Here is a 16,964-nt window from a genome sequence, read left to right as displayed (position 1 = left end):
AAAACCCAAACCAAAGTTAGTTAAAAGCCAGCATTATATTCTCCAATGGAGCGTTGTGTTGTGGCAGATTATACTTTTTATGTAATTATCTTTCTCAATTACCATTTGGTTTCTGGAATTTGGGCCAGAATGTCCCCAGAGTCCTTTATCAGTTTAACTAACTCTGTGCCAGTTGTGTGCATCTTGAAATTCTGTGAAAGCTTCTCTTCGTTAATATTCAGGGACGTGCTGATTTGTACTACGGAAGGCAAAAAGGAGTGGAAGTTCTTACATGCACTCTAATCTGTGTTCTTTAAAAAACAATAACTAGCAAACATGTTTCCCATTATACCTGCACAGTACTTCAGTTTTGTCAACATTGATTCAACAGTTACTGAATACCTAAATTGATAAGACTGGAGACATTCAGAGATACATAGAGCTTACATTTAAAGAAGAGAGAAAAAATATTTTTTATGTTCAGCAGAAAATAATCTGTAGTAAGTATCATAGGAGTGGCATAAATACACTAATGAGAGAAGACTGAGTGAAAAAAATGAATTAATTCAAATTGAGCTTTGAAGGGTGGGTTGACTTCAACAGATGGATATAAAGAGTGAATGGAGGGGTCCCTGTGTGATGGTTGTACTCTATCAGTTATAAGCATTGAGTTACCCTATAACTTGTCAAAACTGGGATACTTTTGACTATTAAAGGGGGCATTATTAATAATTATTCTGGGATAATGTGCATTAACTGGTTTGCTTTGGACACACTGATATTTATGGCCAACCTCCTTAGATAATTTGATAAAAGCTCAGGACACTAGGTTAGGAACCCTTGATTATTATGTACCCCCCAATTCTTGAGGAGTCCTCCCCCAAAACTATCCTTTTCAAATTATAAATTATTCCTTTCTTAGCGGCTTTGAAGTCAAGCACACAGAATCTCTGAGTTTCGAGGGTTTTCTTGTTGATTATACGGAGCATGCAGGTCATACAGCTAATTGAGGTAACAAATGAAACCCAGTCTCCTGCTCTAAGAGCATGCAGGGTGAAGGTGCTTTCTCCACCCTTGATTTTAGTCCAGTGAGCATGGACTTTAGATTCAGAGAGACATAAATTGAAAGTTTAGTCTACCACTTATCTGTGCACCTTTGGGTAAATTATTCTCGTTTAACCTCAGTTTTTCCATGTCTAATATGATGCTGTTGTGAGGATTAAATTGGATGAGAAATGTATAGTGCTTTTAGCCGAATGCAGGTCGAACAATACATGTCCATGAGCAATATTTTATATCATTAATCTCATTACTTCCCAGCAATTCCCTAACTCATGGCAGCGAAGAACAACAGATAAAATATCTCTAGCCCTGACTTCTTCACCCTGAGATCCATACACATATATCCAGCAGCTTACTTGATATCTCAACTTGGTAGTCTAAAGGACACCACAGACATGGAAACAAGCAGAACCATTTGTGCAAGATGAAGCCCAACTGGGTCCTCCAAAAGTCTTCTTTATCTCTGGATATTGTACCCCGTTCACCTAGATGCTCAGGATAAAAATGTAGGAGTTACCCTTAATTCCTGGGGTTGCAACCCTACTCACACCCCATATGTTGTTGTACATAAGTCCTCTTGACTCCCTGGATTTCTCAAGTGGGATCACACCTACACCCCAACAAGGACAACCCTGAATAAGCAGTTATCTTGTGCCTAAGCCACTTCAATTGAGTCTCGTCTGCTGTCTCTGCAATCCTTTCAATCAAAACAGCCAAAGGGAAAATTTAAAAACTGAATTCTGATTATATGCATTCCTAACTTTAAACACTCCAATATATTTTTATTTTGTTTTTGAATAATTTTTCTTTTTTAAATTATGGCCTACAAGTTCTCCTTTCATGATCTAGGTCCCATTGACCTCTCCAGGTCCATGTCTCCTGCTTCTCAATTCCTTTCTGTTATATTCTAGTCACTCTGGTCACCTTTCTGCTGGCTGGATTTGATTAAGTGTTTCCTCTCAGGACCTCTGAAGTTTCTATTTCTTCTACATGGAGTCCTTTCTCCCTAGATAAGATCATGACTACCACTTCATGTTATAGGTCTCGTCAACTTTTATTTCCTTAGAGGAGACTTCCCTAACTGTCCTCCCTAAAGAAGGATTATCTTATCTTTGTAAAACATTTTTACTGAGTGTTCTTATCACTACCAGCTAGTAGCCCATGTATGTATGTGGTATGCATTTACATGTTTGTTTTTTCTCAGTGTAAAGTAGATGCCAGAAAGACAGGGACCATGGCTTTCCACTACAATAATTCCAGTATCCAGAATGTTCCTAGCACATAGGGGCTTCTCAAAATATAGTTACTGAGTGCATGACTCTGCTCTCTATTGTTTCCTAACAATTGATTGATTATCTTCATACACAGGCATTCATAAACCTTCAGTAATAGCTTAGAGAATACAACACAAGCCTTCACCTACAACTTTACAGACCAAAAGCATCGTCCTGAAGGAATAAGTTACTGAATCAGTGTCGCTTGGTGTTGACATGGGTGTAATAAATAGTGTCAACTGAGAAATAATACAATAAATAAGACAACTCAAAGCTAACATAGCATCTTTAGTACTGATAAAGTTAATATTAGAGAATATGTCAGCAGGAAGGTGAGGTTCCTGACACTGAACTGGACAGTCTTACTTAACAAGCCTCAAGCATGGTTGAACAATCAAAGCCTCCCCATACAGAAGCCGGTGTGTAAAATTTAGGGCCTGGTACACGTGGGCATGCTGGCTCCTTAGAGTGAGGAGTGCCTGGGCTGCACTGGCCCAGTTTCTCCTTTTGAACTTACCACTCAGATTAAGCCCCTCCACCTCCCCTGCAGAGGAAGAAGTGAATGAAAGCCCGGAGACAGGCAGCAGTGCTATAACCATGGAACTCTCACCAACCAACAGAAACCTAAGAAGTGATGAAGAGGTACCCCTCACCCTCAGTCTATCACTAACACCGTCACTTTTTTTTAATACATTTTTTTTTATTGAGTTATAGTCTGTTTACAATGTTGTGTCAATTTCCAGTGTAGAGCACAATTTTCAATTATACATGAGCATACATATATTCATTGTCACATTCTTTTTCACCATGAGCTACCACAAGATCTTGTATATATTTCCCTGTGCTATACAGTATAATCTTGTTTATCTATTCTACATATGCCTGTCAGTATCTACAAATTTTGAACTCCCAGTCTGTCCCTTCCCACCCCCCTCCACCCCTGGCAACCACAAGTTTGTATTCTATGTCTGTGAGTCTGTTTCTGTTTTGTATTTATGTTCATTTGTCTTCTTTCTTCCTTTCTTTTTTTTTTAGATTCCACATATGAGCAGTCTCATATGGTATTTTTATTTTTCTGGCTTACTTCACTTAGAACGACATTCTCCAAGGGCATTCATGTTGCTGCAAATGGCATTATGTTGTCAGTTTTTATGGCTGAGTAGTATTCCATTGTATAAATATACCACATCTTCTTTATCCAGTCATCTGTTGATAGACATTTAGGCTGTTGCCATGTCTTGGCTATTGTAAATAGTGCTGCTATGAACATTGGGGTGCAGGTGTCATTTTGAAGTAGGGTTCCTCCTGGATATATGCCCAGGAGTGGGATTTCTGGGTCATAGAGTAAGTCTATTCCTAGTCTTTTGAGGAATCTCCATACTGTTTTCCACAGTGGCTGCACCATACTGCATTGTAGGAGGGTTAAAATATATATATTTTATTAGATTAATGTTTATATATTACCTTTTTTCATTCTTAACTCTTTAAAAATTTTTCACTTATCAGGAAAGTACAGGAGGTAGAACACAGTGTTTACTACTTAAGGTGAACTATCTGTCACTTTAAGGAAATTTTGTGATTTTTTAGGATACCTTTCAAAGATATGCTCCTTAGGAATTATAATAAGACTAATATTTGCAATGTATCAGAGGTCAATATTTTTGCTCTTATAGGCACTTATATGAAAGCTGAAATGGAGAAATTACCCATTTTTATTGAAAAATGATTGCTTGTCATGAGTAAATTTGGGAGCCCTGCATTATTTACCCAGCGTGATAGCAGACATTAAAACGATCATTACTAAAAGGAGGTCTTAGCTTCAATTTTCTCTCCTCTAAACATAACAGAATATATTGAACATGCAGAAGAGCTGTGAGCTCAGTGTGAATTTCTGTTAGTAGTACTATTTTTTTCAAATTTGAAACTAAATGCTTCCAAAATGTCTTTGGAATTTTATGTTACTTTAGTTTTCAAAGATCTTAGCATCTGTCAATGGAGATTATCACTTATGCAAAGCATCATGATGGATGATTAGTGAAGATATTAGTACAATGTTAAGGTTTAAGGAGTAAATGAGGAGTTTGTTGAGAAGAGGCTGTGACACATTACCTCAGTCTCATCCCTAGAGAAAGATTGGTACCATCATGTTGATTCTGCTTTTTCTGGCCACTTTGTGTCCTGCAATTACTCTTCAGTATCTTTCCGACTTTGTGTCTCTGTCAGATGGCTCCTACTAAATAAATCTCATGCCATATATCACTTTCTCTTTCAAATTCCATGTGCAAGTCCAAGAGTGAGTCTCATTGATTACTTCTGTGGTCCCTAGCAGGCAGATCAGGATCTCTTCCCTGTGTTCCTGCCCAGCAGATTTAAAATAATCCTGAGTTTGCCTCTTCGCCTCCTCAGATTATTATGGGATAGCAAATCATCTCACTCCGGGCACACATGATTCTTAATCCAATAATCCAAGTTGTTAAACAACTTGAAGGCCCTGGAATTTCTGCTGAACTCCACTGAGGCACTGGCCACTCTATTTGAACAAAGAGATTGTCATCAGACCATGAAAGAAGTTCTAGATATTAATGATAATAATGACTTGTTTAAGAGCACAACAAACCCAGCTCTTGGTGTTCTAGGCCGTAGGAGTACCACATTGTTTAAAGTCAAGGGGGCTAATATGGCTACTTAAAAAAAGTGTTAACTACCAACTATCTCAGAAAAAAAATCCCAGGTGCCTCAATAAAATACCATGTGGTATGTATGGTGGCCTCTCAAATATATAGGCTGCCCATTTTTCTGGATCCCAGTTCTGTGCACTGAAGCAGTGGAAACATAAATGATGCAATGATGTCTGTGGAGAGTCAGAACCATGGATAAAACCCACACCTGCTGGCAGTTCATGTTCCACCAGAAAGGATCTTGGGCACTCAAGTGGATTTAAAGTAATATCACCAGTGTGTCTTCAGTCCACAATGTGTGGAAGGATGTGGTTTGAATCTGACCTTCTCTATTGACTGTGAGTGATATTACAAACATTCTTTGTAGGATCTGTGGCTATGTTTACTTGCCGTTTTGGAGTGGTATGGTAAGCATGCTTGCAAGTAGGAAAGCATCAGTTTGGTGTGTCTTTAAGCAAAGCAGTTACTACACATTCCGTAGGCTTAAAAAATGGTTTTCTGGCCTCGGACATCTTAGATGTAAGGTTGCACATGACGGTGAAGTGAACTGAATCCACTATCGAGTGCTGGTAATGGTAACTTAGTAATAGGTTTGTAATTAAATGCAAGGGTTGTAAGAGGGTAAGAGAAAAAATAGGAATTAAAAATGTAAAAGGAAATATATATTTTTCCATAATTATTTAATATTTCCCAACAATACCATGCAAACGCTTACTTACCCTGAGGCCTTGGAAATTTTATATTATTTCATTTAATTTTTCCAGAAATCATATGATGTAAGTGCTATGTTATTGTCATATTACAGATAAAGTTACACAGATGTGAAAAATATTAAATGAGATGTCTAAAGCTCCATAGATAATAAACAGCAAAGGGGTATATTGAATGCAGGCTTGACTGTCTCCAAAACCCAGGTTTCATACACTGCCTAGCTTGGCATTGGTGATTTTTTCCTAGTAGGTCTGTGCTGGAATCAGAAAACTGGACTTTGAGCCCTACTCTGACTCTTCTAACTCCTTGATCTTCTGCAAAATGCTTAATGTCTTCAAGTTTTAGTTTCCTGATCTGTGGAATGAAAATATTGGTTAAGATATAATTCAGATAATGATTTCAGATACATTTGTGAGAAATGAGTGAGAATGTACGTAAAGTGATTAGCACAGGGCTTAGAACCTGATAAGCACCCAATAAATTGTAGATGAAAGAATGAAAGAGAAAGAGAAAGAGAGAGGCAGAGAGAGAGAAAGAGAGAAAGAGGAAGAAAAGAAAGAAAAAGAAAAGAAAAGGAAAGGAAAGGAAAGGGGAAGGAAGGAAGGAAGAAAAGGAAAGGAAAAAGAAAGGAAAGGGAAAGAAACAGAAAAGAAAAAATAAAATCTAAGATTGGGTGTAAATCAAATGATGTTAGATTACAACAAGGAGTTCATCTTTTAGAGGAGCTCTGTGACAATATTTTATAAATATTGCTACCTAATTTTGAGTTAAAAACCTGGATTTTCACTTTTTTTGAGTGCATATTCATTTTCCATGTTAATGTTTTACCTAATGAGGCATTGTATTATTTGGATTCAAAGGTACAGAAAACTGGAAGACACTATAGCTTCTATGACACTGAGTCCTTCTGGTTTTGAGGGTGGCAGGTATTATATTCTGCTTGACTCTGCAACAGGATATTAAGCAGTGAAAGATGGAGTCAAGCATGGCGAGAGCACAAAGAATTTGTTCTGCTTTCTATGTGGGCAACAAAAATAAGACTTTGATGTCATAATCACAGAATATCTTTATATTAATAAAAATTATGTCAAAATATGTGTTTTTAGTGTATGAATTTTGTTCTAAGACTATATATGAAATATTTGAAAAAGTGAATTTTTTTGCAGGTAACCTTGAAAATACTTTGTGTATTGTATATATTTGTTAATTACAGCCATTACCCAATTTACTGAACATGAGTACCATCTACTTATTAAGCTTTTATCTTTAACAATACAGTATGATTTTTTTTTCATGTACCTGAATATACAAGGCATTTTTTTCAAAGAAATCAAATCTTCAATGTATGAAAAAATCGGTGCCATTGGGGACCAGAGGTCATGGGACCAGGTGGAAGGTCAACCAGCTTATGGTACTTCTCCTTCCAGCAAAAAACAAATAAACCAAAAAAAAAAAAAAAAAAAAAAAGAAGAAGAAGAAAACAAAACAATTCCTTTCCAAAGTTTAAAATTTGCTCTTACTTGGTTAAAGTTTTTTTTTGAAGAAAAATCCACTTTTAAGACCTCTTTACAGAAACCACTATTTGGTTAAAAATATTTCAAGCATAAGACAATATGACAATATCACCATGTAAAATGTGAAAAAACTGTAATTAACATAAGGCATTTCACAAAGTATGTGACAATATGAATGTCACTTGGGCAATCAAATCTTGAAGTCCTGTAGGAGAAAGCACTTGGCATTTGAGCTTTATAGGAATCATAAAGTGTTTATCATAATTTGCTATTACTATAACCCTGCTAGAATGAATACAAGCAACTCTAGGAATTATAAACTCCCAATAATTTTATTGTCTTAAATTAATTATGGAAATATTTCTCTTTTCCCCCCACATCATAAACAAATTCTATAGTTTATGATTTTAAATGGCACTTCTTGAAGTCTAACATTGATGCCTAATTATATATTGCCATTGAACCAAAAACATTTAATTCCTATCTTTTCATCCAAATAGTCACATCCTAATGGGAATATATTAAAAACCAAATAAGTTATGTGTATAAGTATCTTCACACATCTGAATACATTTAAGCTTAAGGTATAATGAAGTTATTGAGAGACAAAAATGTGTTCCATGTTTTATTTAGAAATGAAGCTCATGATATATTTGGATCTGAGTATGGTGATACATATGTGACTATAACAAGTGACAGGAAAAGCATATTTTTTTAATTCTTACAATTCACATATTAAAATATTTTGCCAAATGATGTGTAGAATTGAATTCATCATATACATTTCCCTTGGCAAAGGGTTTAAAAAAACACAGAGAAAATGGAATTATCTAATATGTTATGTTAAAAATACTCTTCTGGGTGTCTTGGCCTTAGTATGTACAACATGGAGCAGTGATTTCTGGCTTGAGCTTTTGGTGGCTTCCAACATCGATACTCCCTTCTTTCCCATCCATTTTATGGGATCTTCCTGGGACACAGCTCTTGTCTTCTCTACTCAAGAACTCTAATTGGCCCCTTATTGCCTACTCAATAAGGTCCAGCTCCTCAGATTGACATTCAGACTGGTCATTCCAACCGTGTGGCTCTCTCTTCTCCTCCAGGCTCCTTGCTTAGCTGTAGCTAAACTGACCTACTTGCTGAGTCTGGATCTGTGATTGTTCTGCCTCTAAGACTTGAGCCAGCTTCAGTTCTCTGTTCCTGGTTCACCCAGGTGGCAGCAACTTTCCCTCATCAGAACTGCCATAGTCCTCAGCCCTCAGCTCAACTGATTCATGGCTCTTAATAATTTTTCTTTTTCGCTCTGATCATTTTTAGCCTGTCTCCTAACCTTCCAAATGTTAGCTGCTAAAGGCACCATCTGTGTTTCACTTAACTTGCAGCCCAACTTGCAGCTATGAACAGGTGTGACACTATTTTTCCCTTTCTGCTGGCTGCTCTCTCCCTTAATCCCAACTTCTATCAGTGTCCCTTCTTGTAAGAAAGAAGACATCATTCAGAGGAGGGTTCTGAGTAGGTAGTGAGAAGAAAGGGAAACTCACCGCTTTCAGCCATTGAATAGGTGATGGAAAGTAGATGTGCGGCAGAAGTAGGAATAGCAGACAGACAGAAAGGTGTTTCATGGTCTCTTCCCCACCTGTTCTGGATGAGGCTGAAATTCCTGCATGGTGGGTGTAGACTGAGGGCAAAGTCTAAAGGAGGACTGTCTTTGCCTCATTTCCCACCCCCACAGCCCCAACATGGGCAGCAACATCAGAGTAAAACTGGCGAGATGAAGTGGTTGGACAGAGTGAAGGCCTGGGTACAGTTCTCCAGTGTCTCCTGGACTCCTGAGTCATGTGGACAGTCTCCAGAAATCCTCTATGGCACCACAGAGGAAGCCTGAGTCAGGTTGGCAGTGCTGGCTGGAGAGGTACAATGACAATGAAGAGAACTTGGTACTGGGCTGAACAATATTATGAGTAATGAGAATTTTATCATGATTTGAAGTTAGTGCTTACGTGGTTTTGCCAAGAAGGCGTATGTGAAGACAAAAATACTGTGGGATGGAGGGATCATTGGCTAGGCTCCCCTCTCAGGACTATTATCAGAAGGTATCAAAGGAACACCCATATTTTCCACAAAATGCCTGGGCAAAGCGTCCTGGAAGCACTGAAGAATGACTGTGTCTTTACTGTAGTTCCAGGACGGGCAGTAGAGGCTGAACTGATTTACAAAGAAGCCATGGTCTTATACTCCAGCTCCTAGCAACAGAAGGTCAACCAGAAATGCCTGCTCCCTTCATCCACCTCCAGATTTACAAAGAGAATTTCAATTCAACACCCCACCTTCTCCCTCAAAAAGGAAAACAAAAATTTGATTAGAATATTGTATTTATATTACTGAACATCTGAAATATAAAAAAAGACAAATGTGTTTAGGGATTTATTTTTCTTCCTTTCAGAAGCTTAAAACATGCCACTGTGTAAGGATTTTGAATTAATCCTATTAAAAGTAAGTGTACTACATCTACTTTCCTGACATTTCTCTCTCATTTTCTCATATTCTATTAAATCGGTATTTATTAGTCTTGTAGAAGGATAAACTGGGGAAAGCATAGAAAATAATTTATACAGTAACTACATTTTTAGTAAAGATACTTTTAAGCCGTGCAATAAATCTTAATTATATAGAAAAAAATGTAGAGTACATATTACTATAGTAAATACTACTAAAAACTAATCATTTGTTTAGTATCATTCCGTTGAATGGTTTAAATACTCTACTCCTCATCTTGCAGTTGTAGGAAATGAATTCCAACTTTTAACTGGCTTCTGAGAATGTGAAGTCATTTGAATGGATGAAATATGTTCTTTCTCCTTACCTCCTCCAGACTATGAAACCCAAAGTCAAATTATTAGGAATCAGTTCTTATTCTGGTTAATTCAGAGTATCACTTTCTTTCATATTCACTCAATAGGTTTCTCTGAGCTGTTAGTATAAAGTTAGCTTTTTTTACTGTGACACAATAGCATTAATGCCTAAATTTTAATTTTTACTTATTTCAATTTTCAGGGTACAGTTAAGTTCCCTTTAATTATGATGCAGTGGTTAAAACAGGTTTGGAAACATGGCCCTCATCCTCTTTGACGTTTCTCCATTCATGGGGTGGGCACCAAGGTCTCCCCCACCTCTAAGTGGGGTGGGCTTGTTGTGCCTTCCTTGGAACTAACAGATTACGGTGGAAGTGGAGCTGGGTGACTTGAGGCTGGGTGATAAAAGGCAGTGCAGCCTCTGCCTTGTCTGCTGGAGCCTCGTGATTGGAGCCCTCAGCTCTGACTACTCTGAGGCAGCCATGCTGTGGGGAAGCCAAGCTGCAAGGAGAGGCCACATGTAGGTGATCTGCTCTGCAGTCCTGGCCTTCACAAGTCTTTCCAGCCTGTGTGCCAGGCGTGTGAGGGAAGGACTCTTCAGGTAATCCCTGTCCCCAGCCAGAGCCACCCCCGGCCTTGGAGTCTTTACAGCTTATGCCCCAGACGCTGCGGAGCAGGGAAACTTTCCCCCTGAGCCCTCTCCAAATTCCCAACCTATAGAACCCTTGAGCATAATAAAACCACTATACAAAGCCTTTATGTTTGGAGAGGATTGTTACACAAAAACAGCATCAAGAATTCTTGGCTTATTCTTACACTTATTTCTCAACTTTTCATGTTGAAGAAAAAATCAGCACAACTTAGAAGAAAATAAAAAGATGAAAATATGCATTTTCTAATCTCTGACAAAAGTTTTCATTCCTAAAATTGCATATTTTTCAATGAGATAATTTACTGAACTAATAATGACGAGCCTTATTATTTGTAAAATAATTTTATTAATATGCCTTAGAATACCTCATGACAAATATGATTAAAATGTGAAACATATTTAAGTTAATATGTGCAATTGATCACCAGCCTATAGGTACTGAGATCTCGGCATATTCAGGGCACTTTACCCAATCTCATGAAGTTTACATCGATCACAAATTTAAATAATTTAATTTAGAAGGCTATAACCCAAATGGCATTTAATACAAAAACATGAATGATTAGGCACTGATCGTAACACAGCTCTGATTTTTATCGTGGTATAATCTGTCATCTTGGCTTATCAACATCTCTGAAGGCCAGCATTTTGGTCACATAGATAAATGGATTTTTACTGTTATGGTCTGTACTATAGAATCTGTCACTGGATAATATTATTAGAAATTGACTTGAACTTTCAGGAGGAATCACCAAAGAAAAGTGAGAGTCAGTGTGATATAAAAGCCATGGACCATCTTGGCATATTTAGTAGGTATCTAATAAGTAATCACTGTACAAAAAATGCAAATTAAAATGGAAGATGAAAAAGTTCCTTGAAAATGCTAATATCATTACTTACAAAGGCACAGGGGAAATGGCAAGTACATTCCGTACAGATGTTAACTGATAAAAGTCCTCAGAGGAATTCGGTTTTTATTTATCAAAAGTGCCACAGTCTTGTCCATTCTTGGTCTCACACATTCACCTCTAGAAATGTATCCCAAGGAAATAATCAAAACACAGGAGATAACGTGCCTACAAACTTAATTCTCAAATGTATACTATTGAAACATAGGAAGCAAACTGTATTGGTTTTCTGTTGCTGCTATGACAAATTATCACAAATTCAGTGGCTTAAAATAACACATGAATTGTCTTAGTTTTGTAGGTCAGAAGTCTGACATGCGTGTCAGTTGGCTAAAATCTAGCCATAGGCGTGAATGCATTCCTCCCGGAGGCCACAGGAGAGATTCTGTTCCCTCAATCTTTCCAGCTGTTAGAGGGCACCTACATGGCTTGAATCATAACCTTCGTCCTCCATCTACAAAGCCAGCAATGCTACGTTGACTGTCCTCCCACCTCGCATCTCTTCCCTGACCCTTCTTGCATTAGCCTCTCTTTCTCCATAAGCCTGGAACTGTTAGGCAGCTCTCCCCATCTCAAGGTTCTTAAACTTAATCACATATTCAAAATCTCTTTTGCCATGTTGGGTAACATATTCACAGGTTCTGAGGATTATGGTGAGAACATATTTGAGGGGCCATTATTCTGCCTGCCATAAAACTTTTATTTTCAAGAAAAGGATATGAATTAATAATTGGGATACTTGCTTACATTTGAATGTAATACAGTCATTATAGCTATGTTGTATGCAGAATAATGATAATTAACAATATTAAAGTGTTGACTATGGGCCAGGCATTGTTCTAAAAGCTTTACATATATTAACATAACTTAAGCCTCACAACAACTTTATGATATATGTGCATCGTTACTCCCCGCCCGCTTTTATAAAGAAGCTAAGACACAGAGATGTGACTTGCCTCAGGTTACATAATTGGTAAGTGGCAGAGTTTAGACTATGAAGTTGAACTGACTGCAGAGTCCATGAGCTTACTAAGTTGGACATGTGTTCTTGATCTATTGTTAAGTGCAAAAGAAGTAGATTAAGATACATTATGTATGATATAATCCCATTTTTAAAAAATACATTGGTTTGTGCAAAAATGACAGATTATCTCTGGGTGGAAGGATTATGAGTGATTATTTTATTTTTTATTTCAAAAATACTGTTATTTTCTGAATAGCTGTTTCCAAACAAGAAAAAAAAAGTTCGTTTGCATAAATATTCAGTGAATTAAATTTGTTGGTTTTGCGGCTGTAAAGTTAATTGCTGCCTTTATGTTTTCAAACTGTAATGAATGGAGACTGAGTAAAACTCAGAGTGAAGCTGCTCAGTGGCAGTACAAAGCCAGGCTTGAGCTTTTGCTCCTGCTGAAGTGACTGAGGGTTGAACAGACAGCAGTTCACTTAGTGGCTGTGTACCTATCTCATTCCATGAGCTGTTGTGAGAGGTAAATGAGATAACAGGTGTGAAATAACCTTGAAATGTGCTCTACAGCAGGATGCCAAGGTCACCTTGGAGATGTGGAATATGTAACACATTCTCCCCGCAGAAACAAGAAATTAACAGTAGCTGTGTCACCAGACTAGTCAACCAAAGCCCTTAGCACCTTACACAGCTGAATAGTATACGATTTTACTTCTAAATGAAAGTGCAATTGCCATTCCAGTTTGAGGTCTCCCTCTGCACTGTGCGCATCTATAGGACAGTTGGGACTCTCTCTTGTCTTTCCCACTAAGGCGCCAGACATAACAGGAAATGGAAGGGGAAGGGTACGGCCACCACCATAAGGAACGGAGCTGCATCCCTAACCAGGCGCCTTTTCATAAGGCACTTGAGCTAAAAGAAGTAATGTGAATTAAGTTTAGAGATTATAAAATATGATCTCAGTAGGGCTGGAAAAAAAGAGACAGGAATATGTGTAATCATCCTTCTAAATATTTTTAAGTCATAACTTCCATGTGGAATTCTAAAAGAACTAAGAACAAGTACAGTAAAATACCAAATGAGAGCACAACAAAGAAAAGCAAATTTGGATGCCCCACAGACATGCCTTCACACTAATTCTGCCATAGAGAACATGTGCCCCTGTGATCAAGGTTCAGCAGCCTCCCTTTATTCATGGGGGATGCCTTCCAAGACCCTCCGTGGATGCCTGGAACCACTGATAGTACAAAACCCAATATATGAGGGTTTGAACCCCGAACACGAGTGCCCTGACACCGTGACTGTCAGTCTACTAACTGCTAAATAACTGATAGGGGGTAAAAGACACTGAAGGACACCTAGACAAGGATGATTCATCTTCCAGGAGGGAGCAAGTGGGTGGATAAGAGATTTCATCATGCTTCAGAAAGGCCCACAATTTAAAACTTATGAATTGTCTATTTCTGGTAGTTTCCATTTAATACTTCAGGACTGAAATTGACTGTGGGCCACTGAAACAGTAGGAAGTGAAACCATGCATAAGGAGGGGAACTGCTCTACTTCCTTTCTCTACACCTTAGTTTCCGTACCTTTAAAATGAGCATTGTACCAACTCACCAGTTTCCGGAGTAATGAACGAGACGATGTAAGTGTAGAATGTAAGGCAGTGGGTGCACGCAGTAAATGTTCAACACCGAACATGCTTCTGGTTTATTCTTCCGATAACACAGTGCCAATGGTGCCAGATCATGAATAAAAGCCCTTGAAAGATTGCCTTCTTCTGGGCTTCTCCAGAGGCAGCCCTGCCACAAGGGTTTGAGTGAAGTGGCTTATTTCTGAGCTGATCCCAGGAAGTTTCCGCAGAGGAGTGAGGAAATGAGGAGGGAAGGGAAGGAAGCTAATTCAGAGTGCATGAATGAGCAGGCTACCGCCGCTGCAACTGTGAGCACTATGCGTTCCCTCCTGCGGGGGAGGTTAATGGTGTAGACGGGAGCATGTCTCAGGGTTTCACATCTCTGGGTTAAGAAAGCTGGGGAATTTACCCACCAACTCCCACCAATTATTGGGTGAGGGTTGCTCTTGAGGCTTACCTTCACTACCAGTCAAGTACCTCCTGTGGGTAGAAAAAGCCTGCAGACAGTCCCAGGTGCATGCAGAAGGAAGATGGCCATATACTGAGTCCAGGGACTATGGGTGGGGTGCTGAGAGTCAGCTACAGCCAGCGTTATGCTTTCCTTTTACGTGTGCAGCCTAAAGACCACCCAGACTGTTGCTGGCTGCAGGGAAACTAATGCAGGATTCCAGAGAGATCCACAGAAATGCACTGTTGCAATTACGAATTTAAAAAGGTAATAGGATGCTTTTCACAACATGGCAGCAGCTTCTTCAAGCACTAGAAAGCATCAACTTACAGCTTTCTTTTTGCTTGGCAATACAAAATACCTGCATCACCAGCAACTATTGGACAGCTAACCTGTGTGTAACAACAGAATAATAATAATTAAAAGAAACACTGCCCCTAGATGCCTCTGGCTTCAGTCTCACTTGCTAGGGCCTGCGATGGCTAAGAGCACATACTGAGCCCTTGTAATTTGACTACACTTTGGAAGACACTGCAGAGAAAAGTCCATTTACAAATGGGGCGATTAAAAGCAGACAGTCTCATTATAGTAATAGAATACCCACATTCTATAAACGTAACAAATCAAATCCCTTTCGGTTGTCTACAACTGACAAGTCATTTCTGAAAATTCAGTTCCAGGCTTCTGGAGACTAGGGTTCCATTCACTTTCTTTATAGTTAGTCATTTTGATATGTCAAAATATTTACTCAAAGGAAGCAGTCATTTGGGATCCTGCTTTGTGGTTCCCAGCATAACATTATCCTACACAAATACCACTTTATCAGTAGGGCCAAATCCCATTTCCTAGGGAAAGCTCTTTGCTCCATGTGGTTTCATCAGTCTTAATCTCTTAAGGGGGTGTGGGAAGACACTGGCTATACAGTTTCCTACAGCGTTCTCTTATCAATTTTGCCACTTCATACCAACGACTCGGTATCTCAGCGGACCTCTACATCACATCTTCACTTCCTGGGAAAATTGGTTAGAATTGCTTTAACAAGTGACCCAGGACTATAAAAGACCTTGACCCTCGGTTCCCGAATACCTAAGCCCCAGGGAACGCCACCTGGACCAGGTACTTCGCTCTTCAGCTTTCGACCCGCAGGTGGCAGCAGCGGGCTCCGAAGCGTGTCTCTCCGCAGGTTACAGGAGCCAAAGCACAGCTTCTGGCCGGCGTTCCACAGCAGGGGCTGGAGCATCCACCTCCGGGAATCCACGCCCAGCCGGGACGGTCCTTGAGGCTGAGGTACTTGAACACAGAAATTGTCTCCGATCCTTTAATTTCTTGAGCGAAAACGAACAACAGTTTGAAGCAGCAAGGGTAACTCCCTAATCCCTCCGGTTCCCAGTTTTCCCACCAACTCCAGCAGCAGCCCGGTCCCTTTTCCGGAGCAGGGTCTATTCCGTAACTCCCCACGCTCCGGCCCTTGCAGGTCCTTGAGAGGCGGGTGCCGGGCGGCGGGCAGTGAGTCGGCGGCTCGGCGTCCCTCCTCCTCCGACCCTTCTGCCACTCGGCCTTCCCGGCCGGTCGGGATCCCAGGGCTGCACCCTATTTCATCACCCATCCCCCTTCCCTAACCCTTCTCTTCGTCCCTTTCCCCCCAAACACACACACACACACACACACACACACACACACACACACACACACGCACACGCAGCTTGCTCGCGCACCGTGCTCCGGGCTCGTCTGCAGGAGCAGAACCGGCACAAGCCCAGCAAGCTACGGACATGCTGCCCGGACTCTTCGCTCGCGGTCCCCCATGCCCCCACCGCCGCAGCCGCCGCTTCCGCGCCGCTACTTCCCGCCTAGACACCGCAGCCAACAGCCCCCTCAGCAGCAGACCCGGCCAGGCCGAAAGAAGTTGACGCTCTGGGAGGGGGGCGGCGGGGAGCAGGTTGAAGGATTTGTTGTGGAAGGATTAACACATCTGGGCGAAGGGGAGGGGCAGCGCCGCTGCAGGACGCGGCGCGGACCCGGCCTCACTGCGCGAAGCAGCCGCCGCCGCAGCCGCCGCCGCCGCCGCCGCCGCCGCCCGGTACCGCGGAGACCGGACGCCCCCGCCCAGCCCGCGCCCCGCCCCCGCCCGCGGGGCCCCCGCAGCGCCGGGCGCAGAGGGGCCGCGGGCGGCGCAGGGAGGCGGGCATCGCGCGCTTCTGTCACCCCCGGAGCCGGCGCGCGGAGGACGCGGGGCGAGCGCGCGTCGGGCGGCGGCCGCGCTGGGGGGCGTGGGGCGAGCCGGCGCGG

At 40.7% G+C, this 16,964-nt stretch overlaps 1 long non-coding RNA gene across 1 annotated transcript in view; it reads left to right on the top strand.

The window, feature by feature from the left end:
- Nucleotides 1–11,692, top strand: part of LOC123619833 (uncharacterized) — a 50,183-nt gene extending 38,491 nt beyond the window's left edge. The window contains exon 5 of the long non-coding RNA XR_006728572.2: nucleotides 8,951–11,692. This is a non-coding gene — a long non-coding RNA (uncharacterized LOC123619833). The remainder of the gene's footprint in view (nucleotides 1–8,950) is intronic.
- Nucleotides 11,693–16,964: the final 5,272 nt, after the last annotated feature.

This window comes from Camelus bactrianus, chromosome 8, assembly GCF_048773025.1.
Source record: "Camelus bactrianus isolate YW-2024 breed Bactrian camel chromosome 8, ASM4877302v1, whole genome shotgun sequence".
NCBI lineage: Eukaryota > Metazoa > Chordata > Mammalia > Artiodactyla > Camelidae > Camelus > Camelus bactrianus.
Note: the sequence above shows the minus strand (reverse complement) of the source record. Positions and strands in the feature narration are given on the sequence as shown.